The following is a 14,500-nucleotide window of genomic DNA, read 5'->3' as shown; positions in this document are numbered from 1 at the left end:
TAGTAGTAGTAGTAGTAGTAGTAGTAGTAGTAGTAGTAGTAGTAGTAGTAGTAGTCGTCATATAGAGAGGGAAAAAAAAAGAGGGCTTAGCACAGATCCCTGTGGGATACTCATAATTAGCAGGTATGACCTGAGTGAAGTCAGCAAAGAAGACTGAGAAGGAATAGTATATCTAGGAAGAGAAAGGTAGGAAGAGGAATCAGGCAAGATTACCATCTCAAAAACCTAGAAAGAAGAGAATATCAAGTAGAAGTGGGTGATTGACATATCAAAGGTTGGAGAGATGAGGAGAACGATGAGGACTGAGAAAAGATCATTAGAAGTGGCAAATAAAATTTGTTAATAACTTTGAAGATATCGGTTTCTGTTGAATTATGAAATTGGAAGTCAAACAGTAGATTTAACAAAGTGGGAGGAAAAGAAATGGAGACGCTCTTATAGGTGGCCTTTTCAAGGGGTTTAGCCACAAAAAGGCGGAGAGATATGGTATGATAATACAGGTAGTAAGTGTTGAGATTGGATTTGAATTCAGGTCTTTTTTTACTCTAAGTTCAGTCTTTGCTCCAATACACCACTAAGCTGCCACTAAGTAATAAAATACTTACATTCTAAATATGACAAAAGGAGACAAATGTCCTTTCAAAACCCTCATGTATTCAAGACATAGAACATGTTAAATAAGATGAATAGAAGGCCTGCTGCTGATGTGTTCTATTTTGATCATCATAAGAAAGGATAGGAAAGTGAGGGAAAACAGAGAGAGAGCAAGAGACACAGAGAGGGAGGGAGGCAGAGAGAGAGAGAGAGAGAGAGAGAGAGAGAGAGAGAGAGAGAGAAAGGGCAATAACAAGTAACCAGAGTATCAGTGGAAGACAGGAGTGGCTATGGACAGGAAGCATATCGTTTCAATTATAAATCACTAGTGTTAGTTACATTCTTTCTTTTTTGTCATCTGCTACATTGTAAAGTGGGCAGCTAGGTTGCACAGTGGATAGAGTACTGGGTCTGGAGTCTGCATCACTCCTCTTCCTGAGTTCAAATCTGACCTTGGACACTTACTAGATGTGTGACCCTGGACAAGTCACTTAACCTTGTTTGCCTCAATTTTCTCATCTGTAAAATGAGCTGGAGAAGGCAATAGCAAACTACTCTAGTATCTCTGCCAACAAAACCCCAAATGGGATCACGAAGAGTCAGACATGATTGAAAACTTAACAAAAACTTTGTAAAGGGAGGGTGGTTTTCAAGGGAAGGGGAAAAAAGAGGATATGATGGAGGAAAATATAAAATTTATAATAGCCATGAAATGAAAGGGATGAACTCTCCTTTCTAATATTCCTTCTACCCACAATAAAAGAAGAGAAAAGCAGAATGAATTAGGAAGCAAAATTTAATGTTATATTGTTCATATGAAATGCATTTGAAACATAAATATTCACACAAATTTAGAATGAGAGACTGGAGAATAATATGCTTTAAGTGAACTTAAAAAAAGTGTGGATGTAATCATGATCTCAAACAAGGCAACAGTAAAAATAGATGTATTTAAAAGATAGATGAGAAAACTGCATTATACTTAAAGTCACAATGGTCAATAAAATAGAATCAGTACTATGCGTATGCGTATATATATATTTTTCAAGTGACAAAAATCTAAGCACTTAAATGAAAAAGTTAATAAATTACAGAGAGAAATTGACAACAAAACAATTAAAACTGGGGACCTCAATGTACACATATCAGAACTGGACAGATCTAACAAAAAGCCATCAAGAAAGAGCTGTTAAGCAATTTTATAAAATGTCAGGAATATTACATATGATAGATTCTCTGATAATTACTGAAAGACTAGGATTGGTTAGATTCATACTCTGAATGCAATTTGTTTGATATCAGGAAAATCAGAAACAGAACAGATCGTATTAACAACAAAAATTGATACCAAAATTGCATCAATATATTCATATTTTTCACAAAATACAACACTATTTCTATTAAGTACTTAATAGGAATAATTGGATGTTAGCTCCTCAATATGATAAATTATATTTCTCTAAAATTGAGAGCCAGCATTATATGCAAAGGAGAAATACCAGAGGCCTTTGTAGCAGGATCAGGAACAAAGCAAGGATGCCTGTTATCACTGTTATTATTTCATATAGTGCTAGAAATGCCAGGTTCAATAATTAAATTTAAAAATCAAGCAAATAAGCATAGACAAAGAGGGAACAGAATTGTTTTTTTTAACCAAAAAAAAAATGATGATCTACTTAGAGAACCATAGGCTCATATTTTCCAATACAGATTTCTAAGTGACCTTAGAGTTCATCTAATCTATCTTACTCATTTTTTCAGATGAGGAAACAGTGGAATAAAGAGGTTAAGTGACTTGTAGACAATCATGCCAGTAGTTAGTGGCAAAGCTAGGATTCAAATCCAGTTCTTGGGACTCCAAGACAAACACTCTATCCACTATATCACAAATCAAACCACAACAATAAGTTGAAATGATTAAAAACTTTAGCAAACTACCAGGATGTAAAATATTTCTTAAAAATCATTATCCTTCCTGAAGCTCACCAGCAGGTCTCCACAGAGTTAGGGAAAGAAAGTATGTTACAAAGAAACATAGAATGTATAATGTATTTTAGAATCTACCTAATAAGATATAAACAATAATTTTATTTATCCAATTACAAATAACTCTCTAAAGAAATGAAGCCAGACCTAAACATTTGAGAAATATTAATTATTCATGGTTGGATATTGTAAATATAATGCAAATAAAAATGCTACCTAAACTAATGCCCTTATTCAGCACCATGACAACCAAGCTACCAAAGCATTATTTTATAGAGCTAGGAAAAAAGCAACAATTCACTTGAAGGAACAAATGACAAGGATCTCAAAGGGGGAAAAAATGAAAAAAATAGTGTGAAGGAAGTGGTTCTAGTGGTACTAGATGTCAAGATATAATGAATTGTAATAATCCTCAAAACTATTCAGTACTGGTTAAAAAAAAATAGAAAAAAAAGTTTAGTGAAGAAGGTTTAGAATACAAGATACAAAAGCAAATGAACAAAGTAGCATAGCATTTCGACTACTAGAGTGATCGACTCACTTTTCAACAAAAAAAACTGCTAAAAAATTAGAAAGCAGTCTGACAGAAATTAGTTTTAGGTCAGCATCTCACAACATAGGTCTCAATAAGTTCCAAATGGACATACAATTTAGTTTGTTGGGGTTTTTTTTTGAGGCAGTTGGGGTTAAGTGACTTGCCCAGGGTCACACAGCTAGTAAATGTCAAGTATCTGAGGTTGGATTTGAACTCAGGTCCTCCTTACTCCAAGGCCAGAGCTCTATCTGCTGCACTACCTAGTTTCCCCTTATGATTTAGTTTTATAAGATCATATCATAAGTAGTTAAAGGGACAGAAACAATAACCTTTTACAGGAATGAGTGAGGTAGGGATAATGAACAAATGAAGGACAGAGATGATCATGAGATCAAATGGACAATTTTGATTACATGAAATTGAATAGCAAAATCAATAGTTAAAATTAGAAAGGAAACAGCTAACTAGGAAAAAAAAAACCTTTGTAACAATCTCATACTGCAAGGTCTCATATCCAAAATACACTGGGAATTGATTCAAATATATTAGAACATGAGTGATTCCTCAATAGATAAGTGTTTAGAAGATTATAAACAGGAAATTCAGTCTCAAATGAAGATAAGCAAGTTATCAATAATAATAAAAATTCCAAATTGTTAATAAGAAAAATTTAAATGAAAATAAGTCTAAGGTTCTACCTTACATATATAGCGGATTGGTAAAAACAACCAAAAATAGCAAATGCAATTATTATAAAATCTATAGAGGTACTAATACTTTGTTAGTTGAATTGGTTTCAATGGTTCTGGCAAGTAAATTAGAACTATACCCAAAAGGTCACTAAATTACACACATACTTCAACAAAATGATACCATTACTGGCCATGTACATCAAAGAGATGAAAAAAAGAAGTATCTCTGTGAATAAAAAATGTTAATTACAGCAGATTTTGTTGTATCAAATGAGTATTAAATAATTAGTCTATCATTGGCAAATGGCTGACCAAATTATAGCAAGTGAATGTAATGGAATATTATTGACCTTTAAAGAAATGAAGGAAAGGACAGAAGAAAGCTGAGAAGACATTTACCTCAGTACAGGCTGAAGTGAACAGAACCAGGAGAATAATTCAAACAATGCATTTGCAATATCATTGCAAAGAAGAGCAACTTTGAAAGACTGAGAACCATCAAAAAAGCAAATACCAATAATGATTCCAGAGGACCAGAGACACAATGTGCTTACCTCCTCCTGACAGAGAGTTGACAAACTATAAATGAAAAATTGGACATATGTTTTCACACATAACCACTGCATAGATTTATTTGGCTTGACTATGAAGAAAGATTAAAACAATTGGGGCAGAGTAGAACCTTGGAGAGGAGAAGAGCCTGAGGAAGCCAGGGTAGGCTAGTGAATGCCAGCAAAAGAAAGAAAAGAGCATCAGTGAAGCAAGAATACGTGGAAGGGAACAGAAGGAGGCTCAGAGGGAGATAGACAAGCAATACATCTTTGAAACTAATTTGTTGAATATATTGCATACTTTAAAAAAGGAAATAAGCTGACTATAATGGAAATTCATGGTTTCATTTACAATGCTCTTTTTCTGTTTGTTTTTTAATGTGTAAATGTTTGTGTTGGTGTGTGTCAAATTCAGACTGACAGAAGAAGAAATAAAGATATAAATAAACTCTAGGGCTTAGCAAGAATTTGAAAAACAACTGAAAACTTTAGATTACATGACATGATAGAGTTCACAGTTCTAGGAAGATATAGGAAGATCTGGTTTTAGTCCCAGTTTTGCTACTATAATTATTACAAATATTAATAGAGTTGGGATGTCATAGTAGAATGGAAAGCTGACCTTAAAGCCATAAAGCTGAGATTCAAGTCCTGCCTTCAGCTCATGCTTATCCGAGTATATTGACCCTGAGTACTTAAGTCACTTAACACATAGAGGTTCCAGACTATTCTCTGAGGCTATTATTATTTGGAGAACAAGTGCTGATTCACATTGGTTGAGGGAGTTTCCTCACTGGGAGATCTGAATACCAATAAAATCACAACTCTGATCCCCCCCAAAAAAGGATAATTGATATTTACATGATACTTGACATGCATTATCACATTTGAACCTCCCAACAATCCTAATGTCTTACAAAAAAGGAAAGTGAGGTACCATGAAGTTACATGACTTGCCCATGGTGCCATAGGGATTTAGTATTAGAGGTGGGATTCAATCCTAAGTCTCTCCTCACACTAAGTCTTGAACTTTTTCCATTCTGTCTCTCTTCATTGTATGACTGTGGACAAGCCATTTCATTTCTTTTTTAAAGAAAATAGCAGGCTATCTAAATTAGCTCTATCATATATTCTAGCTCCAACCTGTGTTTCTCTAATGTTTTGGGTGAAATGATCATTTGGGCTTTCAGAGCTTAATAATTCTACTTAGAGCCTTCCTTTTAGCTATTAGAAAAATAGCAAAAATAACAAGGATTCTTTTTTTTTTCTTGCTGACACACAATGTTCACAGCATAACTGTATGTTTCATTTTCCCCCTAAAGCACAGCATTTCTAATGTACTGGTGAGTGGCACTCCAAACCACTTTGTGGTATGCTTGTATAATTTAACTAGTTATTCCTAATTTGCTTTAAAATGATACTTGTTTCCTGGGAATGGTTTCTACAATCACAGCCCCTGTTTCCACCACACTTTATTGTTCTTGTTGATAAACATCGTGGTAATTTGAGATTAGAACCTAATACTACAATGCCACACCCAGGACAGAATTTGGTACATATTCTTTGATATATTTTTGATAAACATTTAAGATTCCACCTTTAAATAAAATAGTAGTTAATCAAAATTGAAAATATGCCTTGCCTATCCAACAGAAAAATAATGACTTACTTGATTTCCTACTTTATATAAAAATCCAGAAAAATAATCCAGAGGAAGAGTGACTGCAGACCATCATCCTCATAGTCAGGTGTTTGAGCAATTGACAGGAGCTTGTACTTTTTTGGCTTACTTTTAGAGGTCAGAACTTGTACCAATAATCTGAAACTATAGGAAAGCAGATCTGCAATCTGAGAATGAAATGGGATGAGCAGATTGCACATAACAGATATTCACAGTTTTGTAGATAATCCCCTCTTTTCTATTCTACTTTACACATGGAAATACTAATTTTATTTATTTTTTGTTAAGCTCAGAATTTTTTTTAAAAGGCAAAGTCAAATGCTCTCTTAGGCAGTCAGTTCATTTTTAGTATTTGATCAGAAGCTGAATTAGTATATTAAATAAATCAACAAGCATTAATTAAGTACCTACTATGGGCCAGTTCCTATGCTAAGAATATAAAAAAAATTGAAAAAGTGAAGCATTTCCTCCTCTCAAGAAACTTACATTCTATCAGGTGAGACAAAATGTGTGTATGTATATGTATACATAAATATACACATACACACATAATACATACAATGTGACTTGGGGCAGCAGGGGATGGCCCTTGCAGGTAGGATGGTCAGGAAGGGTCTCATGAAGAAGTTGATGCTTGAGCTGAGTTCTGAAGAAACATAGGAATTCTGAGAGATGGAAGTGAGGAGGGAGATTATTCTAGGAATAAGGTAAAGACAGCGTAAAATCACGGACTTGGAAAATGGGGGGTAATGTATGAGGGCCAATAAGGCCAGTCTGACTGAATCACAGGGAGCATAAAATAGAGTAATGTGTTAACAAGGCTGAAAAGATAGGTTAGAATCAGGTTGTAAAGAGTTTTGTATGCCAAAGCATTTGCATCTTTGCCTAGGAGTAATAGGGTATCATTAGAGTTTATTGAGAAAGAAAATGGTATAGTTATACTTGAATTTTAGGGAAATCACTCAGGCAGCTCTCAAAGATGGACTGGAGTGAGGTAGCAAAACACAGGAATGCCAATAATGACAGAATTGCAATAGCCCAGGCAAAACAGGACAAGATCCTGGTCTACTTTAATGGCTATATGGGTAAAGAAAAGAAGATGGATTTGAGAAATATTGTAGAGGTAGCAATTGTGAGATTTGGCAACCGACTGCAAGTGTGGGGGTGATTGCCAGAAGTCAGGGGTTACAAATTTGGGGTGATGGAGTATGGTGGTGTTCCTGACAGATGTAGAGAAGTTCAAAAGAGGAATGGGTTTGGGAGAAAAGATAATGACTTCTCTTTCAGACATGTGAATTTCAAAGTATATATGGGATATCCAATTTGAAATTCAGTTGGTAACATAGGGTTAGAACTAAGGGTTAGATTTATAGATCTATGAATATCTATGTAGAGATGATCATGGAACTGGTAGAACCTATGAGGTTACCATGGGAGAAATTATATAGAGAAGATCATCAAATTGATGGAGCTTATGAGATTACCATGGGAGAAATTATAGAAATGAAATAAGAGGAAATAGGATAGAACCTTGGCACACAACCACAACTAGGAACCTGAGATTGATGATGATTCAGAAAAGGAGACTGAAAAGAAGTATTCAGATAGAAGTAGAACCAAGATAGAAAAAGTTTACAAAACCCTAGACAGGAGAGAGTAACCAGGTGGACAAGGTGACCAACCAATAGTGCCAAATGCTGCAAGAGAGGTCAAGAAGGAAAAAAAAAAAGATTTTTAAAAGCCTATCAAATTTGGCAATTAAGAGATTATTGGTAATTGCGGTGAAGTCAGATTGCAAGAGTTTGAAAAATAAGAAGAGAGGAAGTAGAGGCACTGCTTGTAGTCAGATTTCTCTAGGAATTTTTATAAGAAAGGAGGAAGAGATATAGGACAACAGCTAGTAGAGATGATGGGGTTTAGAATTGTTAACATTTTTTATGGAAGAGTGATGCTCACTCATGTTTAAGGAACCAGTAGATAAGGAGTAATCAAATATTGGGGAGGGAGAGAGAGAGGAAGATTGTGGGAGAAATCTGTAAGAGAGAACAAGGTATGTGAGTAGGAGTTAAAAAAAAAAAGGCAGATATTGGGAATAATCCAGGATGGGAATCTGGCAAGGTAGGAGCTGAAATAGGACAAGGGATCAACAGAATTTGCTGTCAGAGGATGGATTAAAGTTCAAACTAAGGTTTCAAGATTGGGGAGGAAGGAAAGTGAAGCAACAGCAGGGTAAAGCAAGTGCAGTGCCTGGAGAAGTAATAAACAGGGAGAGAATACAAGTCCTAGTGAGGGGAAGAAGTACATTTAGGAAGAATAAGACAGAGAAAGATGGAAAGATAAGAGGTGATGATTACATAAAGAATTTTTTGAGTCCTTTATCGTAGATGTAGAAGATCCATGGGTGACAGCAAGAGCAATGGTGTTACTGGCCCTCTATGTGACTCATGGGAATTTAGGAGATTAAGGAACTGGAAGGTTACAACAAATATGTTGAAGTCCCCTAATAAAAGGGCAGGAATTGGTGTGGGGAGGAAGTTTGTGAGGCAGCTAGTGATATCTTTGAGAAAGACAACAGAATGGAGTAGGAGTAGGTAGATCATTGGCACCAGTATGTTGTCTGGCTGATAAATTTGAATAGAATGAAGATCAAAGTAGGCTTTTTTGCCCAGTGATGGTGATTGATAGAGAATTTGGAAATAGCAATGGGAGGAAGGAGCAATAAGTATTCTCATTGCCCTTTTGGGACTATTTTGCATGTGATACAGAGCAGAGTGGGAGGATGACTCAGGATTCAGTGTCATGGGGGAGGTGAGAGATGGATTTAGGCAGGTCTCTGTGAATGCAAGAATATATAAGCGCAAGAGGAAGAGATTTACAATGAAAGGGGTTTGTTAATGGAACAAGAATTACAAAAAGCACAGTGGAAAAGATGGGAAGATATAGAGGAGGTCATTGGAAGGAAAGAGTTGACGTTAAGAGGAATGAGAAAATGGGAAGCAGGGAGAAGCATTAGGGAGGGGGCTGTTTACTCCTGAGTAGCAGAGGATTCGGTATTATTGAGTAAAAGAAGGTGGCATTATTCCTACTGTCATTGGTGAGTCTAAGCAGTGGTAATAGATAGGAGAAGCTGCAGTATTCAAAACAGGTGTTCTTCCATGCCTAGTAGACATCTGTGTCAGTGCTCCATTTGACAGAGATAGTATAGAGGATTGAAATGAATAAACATTTGGGTGAAATGATCTGTAAAGCTTGTTCTAATTTTAAGATGCAGAAATGATTTTTCACATGTGTTTCAACTACATTTAGGTTCATTAATTAAATATGATTAGTTGCCAATGAAATTTCTTCATAGTACTTCTTTGCAGGCCTGTCTTCTGTGATGAAATAATCCTCAAACAGGGTCTCTTTTCTTAGTTTCCAAAAAGAATCACAGATTTTCATAACTTTAAAGGACCTGGGAGGTTATATATTCCAAAAGGATTGTTTTTGATGACACTGGCCATAATGCCCACAGTGATCAGCTGTTTTAACCAAGATCACAAAATAAAGACAACTGATTCCTTTTTTCTTTTTTTTGCAATTGTACCTTCTCCCTCAGTAATTATTAATGACATTCCATAGTCATTATTTGAGAAGACAGCACATCTGGACGGGAAATGTTTTGTAGTATCACAGGGCTCCTAGCTTCTATGTTATCAGACACTATGTATCACAATATGTTTCAGGACACATTGTCTAGAAGAAAATAGATAGCTTTTGCCGGACAAAGGCATCCATCTTTAAGGGAATATTGAGCAATAATCAGGAAGGGGACAGTACGGCTTAGAATTAAAGAAAACAAAATACAGAAATTTTGCAAAAACAATAATTGGAATATATAAGTATTAAAAAGTGAATCAAAAAAGAGGGAAGAAGAAATAGAGGGAGAAAAAGAAGAGAAACATCTATAAAACATTAAAATGTGCAGAAAAAGAACAAAAGATAAGTAGGGCACATGAACAGGCAATTTTGTTACTATCTTGTTAAATGTAATACTGTTTTTGGTTGGGCCTGTAATTTCATTGGTATAGGAAATTCCCAGTCAGAAAATTCACTATAGCCTTTGTTATAATTTATGTTCTTAGAAAGTTTCTGGTCATGCTGAGATGTTATATAATGGTCTCATAGCCTGTATGTGCTGCAGGTGGGACCGGAACACAAGTTTTTCTGATGTGAATGTCTGACTCTATTCACCATTCTATGTTGCCTCTCAAATTTAATATACACTTAAAAATTATATGTTAGAGAAGCAAATCATTTCACATTGTAACCCAGCTTCCATTCAACCTTAGGGAGGTTTTGCAGAGGGGCAGCCCTGCAATAAATATTGCTAAGTATGCAGAGAGACTGGATTCTGATTGGATGAGGTACTGCTGAGTGAAATGCTATGTACTTTCCTTCAGTGAATTATTTACTTAGCAGTTGGGTGGAAGAGTCAGAGTGTTGGACTTGAAGGTAGGAAGACCAAAGTTCAAATCTAGCCTCAAACAACATACTAGTTGTGTGAACCTAGGCAAGGTACTTTTAACCTCTGCTTGCCTCAGTTTACTCATCAGTAAAGTTAAGGATAATAATAGCACCTACCTTCTAGGTTGTTGGGAGGATAAAATGTAATAATATTTGGAAAGTCAAACTTTAAAGAGCCATATACATGTTAGCTGCTGTTATTGTGATATTGTTGTAACAACAATAATAATTATTATTCATATAAATTATTTCTATAATTTGATAATATTATTATAATTTGATAATAATATTATTCCAGATACTTTGAGAATACAGATGGAGAGAGGACTTCCTGTGAGTGTGTGTGTGTGTGTGTGTGTGTGTGTGTGTGTGCAGGCATACATGAGAGAGAGAGAGAGAGAGAGAGAGAGAGAGAGAGAGAGAGAGAGAGAAAGGGAGACTTTGATATGAGATACATTTTCTTCTTTTTTTAGTCATTTTAGTTTGTTTTAATATTTCTCATCTCAGGAGTCCTTAACTTTGGTTTGGTTCTTTATAATATTCAAAGTCTTCTATTTGGATAAAGTTTTGTACTGATTATATTTTAATATAATTATTTATTCTAATTAATGAGCATTAATTTTATTTAATCTCCAACCCCTTCCCATTGAGAAATGAAAAATTGAAAATTAAGCCCTCATAATATATATCTATAGTCAGGCAAAAAAAAAAATCCCATAATGTCTGGGTCTGAAAATCTATCTCATTCTTCATTTTAAGCGTTCTATCACCACTCTGGTTGGAGGTGGGTTGCTTAATTAATAATCTTCAGTCCTCTTGAATAAATGTTTGGCATGGCAGAGTTTTAAAGACTTTTGATATTTTTTGTTTCCTTTATAACATTGTAGGAATTATTCTCCCATTTCTGCTCACTTGACTCTACATCAGTTTATAGAGGTCTTCTGAGTTTCCTCTGAAACTTTACATTTCACAATTTCTTACAATGGGGTAACATTCCATTGCATTTCTATACCATGATTTGTTTACCAATTCCCCAATAGATAAGCTCCCCTTAAGTTTACAGCTTTTAGCTGTTATTAAAAAAAAACCTGCTTTAAACATTTTCTTCTTGTTCATATGGGTCCTTTTCTTCTTTCTTTAATCTCTTTATGGTATATATCTAGTAGGGTAGTGAGTGGGTAAGAGGGTATATACACGGTTTAGTGACTTTGAGGCCACAGTTTTAAATTGTTTTCCAAAATGGCTGGAAAATTTACTAATATTTTAATTCTCTTTCAAGTTGTTGCCTCCATTGAAGTTATTTCTTTTGTAATTCTTTCCTCTACTGCTTTCATTTCATTTTATATTATCATATATTCTTTAAAAAAAAAACCCTCTTGCTTCATGTATTCTAAGAATTCCAGGTGATCTTGTGGTCAAGCTATATTTTTCTTTGAGGATTTGTTTGTAGATGTTTTACAGGTTTTTCTCTCTTCCTGGGTTTTTGTCTTATGCATACAAAACACTATAATGTCTTTGGGTTTTGTTTTATTTTGTTTTGTTTTGTTTTGATCAAGGTAATCATCTGTTTATTTGTTTCCTTATTCATTCTTCCAACTTAACTTTCCTAAACAGGATCCTGTATTAGGGCCAGACTCTGGTTACTTCTAGAGAGAATGTTGGATCCTTGTTTAGTCTTGATTTGCATTCTTTAGGGTCTTGCTACTGTTTTATCTTGTTTTTGAATGCTGTGTTCTTCAATATTTTCAGGAGTGGCTCAAGCTGAGGATTTGCAATCTTTCAGTGTACCCTAAGCAATATGAACTGTGGTTAAGTCTGAAGGTTATGAACTATGGTTAAGCCCTCCTACTCTGAACTTTGCAAGATTCTGATCACGGTTTGGGTCTGACTCATTTAACTGTAAGCTTGTTTCTGGTTGGAACTCCCATAGGTGACTGCCAACCCCAGCCCATTTTAGCCTCCTGAAAGTCCCTGTAGGTTCAAATAAAGAGAAATGCAAGCTCCCCCCTTAGTCTTAGATTCTGCTCTGTTCATTCAACTGCAGGTCTAATCCTAGCTGTATAGGCTGTATTGCAAACTCCACTCCAGAGTCAATGCCACACTCCTGTTGCTCATTTCTTTTCCTGCTCTTAGCCCAGCAAATAGCCATAGGCCAGATTGGAACCTTATCCACAATTGCTCTTTGCCCTGCAACACTATTTCAACTCAGTTCATGCCCAGGCAGAGGGCCATTCTTTCATCTAAATTGGATCTGCAACCAAGCTCTGTGGTCAGAGCAGCACAGCTGTTGGATGCCACCTGTTCCTGCTCCCTGAGCAGGGAGAAAAATTACTCCTGGTTTTTTTCCTTGAATATTTCAATCACCATTCAACTTCTTCTATCTTTGTTGGAGTAGTTGTAGGGGAGAGCTGTGCTATGCTGCTTCCTCTTCCTCTTTGATTTTGGTCAGTCAGTCTGTCCCAGAAAAAACCTTTGAATAGAGGATTGGAGACCTCTAAGCCAGATCCACCATTTACCTTGACCTTAAGGGTTGCAATTCTATGAATTGCTAAGACAGAACCTTCTCTGAGTGAGATTACTCTCTCTTTTCTGGCTTGAGCTGAAATCTTATCTTGCTTCCGAATGATGAGTTTATTTACTCTTATGTATTCTCTAGTAAAATTTCTCTGATTTTGGTTTATTGTGTTGATTGGATAAATCGATTTACCCACTATTCTCTATTTCTGATAATCTTTGTATAACTACCTTCTGCCAGGGGCTGGTGGCTTCTCTTATTATACGAATTCATCTTTAAAAGCTGAGAAAGCTTAATCTTGGGGCCTTGGCCAATATAATGCCTATGCCTTGTATATGATAATAAACCCTTTTGCCATGCTTTCCTGAGCTCACCTGGTTTATTAAGGTGAAGCCTTAATGAAGCTTTTCCTTTCAACAGACTACCTTCTGCCTTAAGAGTAATTAGGGAAGTGGCTTTTGTTCTGAATCTTTCATAACCTCAGAGCAGAGATATTTGATGGGTGACAGATATAATTCCAGCATGGTATCCCTTATGGAGACTGGAGGAGAGGACTCCTAGTCTTGATGGTCTTGACATTTTCCTGTCCCTCCCCCCAATTAGTATGATGAAGGGGAAGACATAACCTTCCTCCCCCTCTATGACAGGTGGGTCAGATAGAGAGTCATGTCTGTTCATGCCAGCTGTGAGTCTTCTCTATATATTTAGGCAAACCATACACACATATCATAGAGCATATAATCTTATATTTTGATCTTTGAATATTAAATTTATAAAATTTAAAATAATATGCTAACTTCATAAGAAAAAGAAATATATAAAAATTAACAACTAGATTAGAAGCATCCTTCTTTGGACAAGTAGGTAAAGATTAAATAGCAAAATGTCTTCCCTCAGGGTTGTTTTTTTTTTCCTCTTCTGTTACATAAATACGCATTATGGGTAAACATAGGGTGTATGTTAAATCAATAAGCCAAGCCTTTTTCTTCTTACTGGGTTAATTTACTAGAGTTAAGGCTTACCATGAGAAGAAAAATAAAGAAAAATACAGATTGATTTAACTCACCCAAAACACCAGAAAAATAAAAATGACAGCAGAAACCGGCAAGACAAAAGAGTGTTTGTGTACCTTTTGTGATTTAAAAAAGGCTTTTTAAAAATCTCTTCACACTTTACAGCAAAATGAATGAATTAATCAGAAATGATTTTAGTTCTTCAGTCCTTCTACTCAGTCCCCCCATCACTATATGTATACATATGTATATATACATATGTATATAAATATATACTTACATATATATATGTATATGGAGAGAGAAGATGAGAGAGGAGAGGAGAGGAAATGAGAAGAAAGGAAAGAAGAGGAGAATGGCGGAGAGGACAGGACGGCATGGGAAAGGAGAGGAGAGGAGAGAAAAGAAAAGGTCCAGCTTTGAAGAG

This window comes from Vombatus ursinus, unplaced genomic scaffold (assembly GCF_900497805.2).
Source record: "Vombatus ursinus unplaced genomic scaffold, bare-nosed wombat genome assembly UNPS02014812.1, whole genome shotgun sequence".
NCBI lineage: Eukaryota > Metazoa > Chordata > Mammalia > Diprotodontia > Vombatidae > Vombatus > Vombatus ursinus.
The sequence above is the reverse complement of the archived record's forward strand: the minus strand, read 5'-3'. Positions refer to the sequence as shown.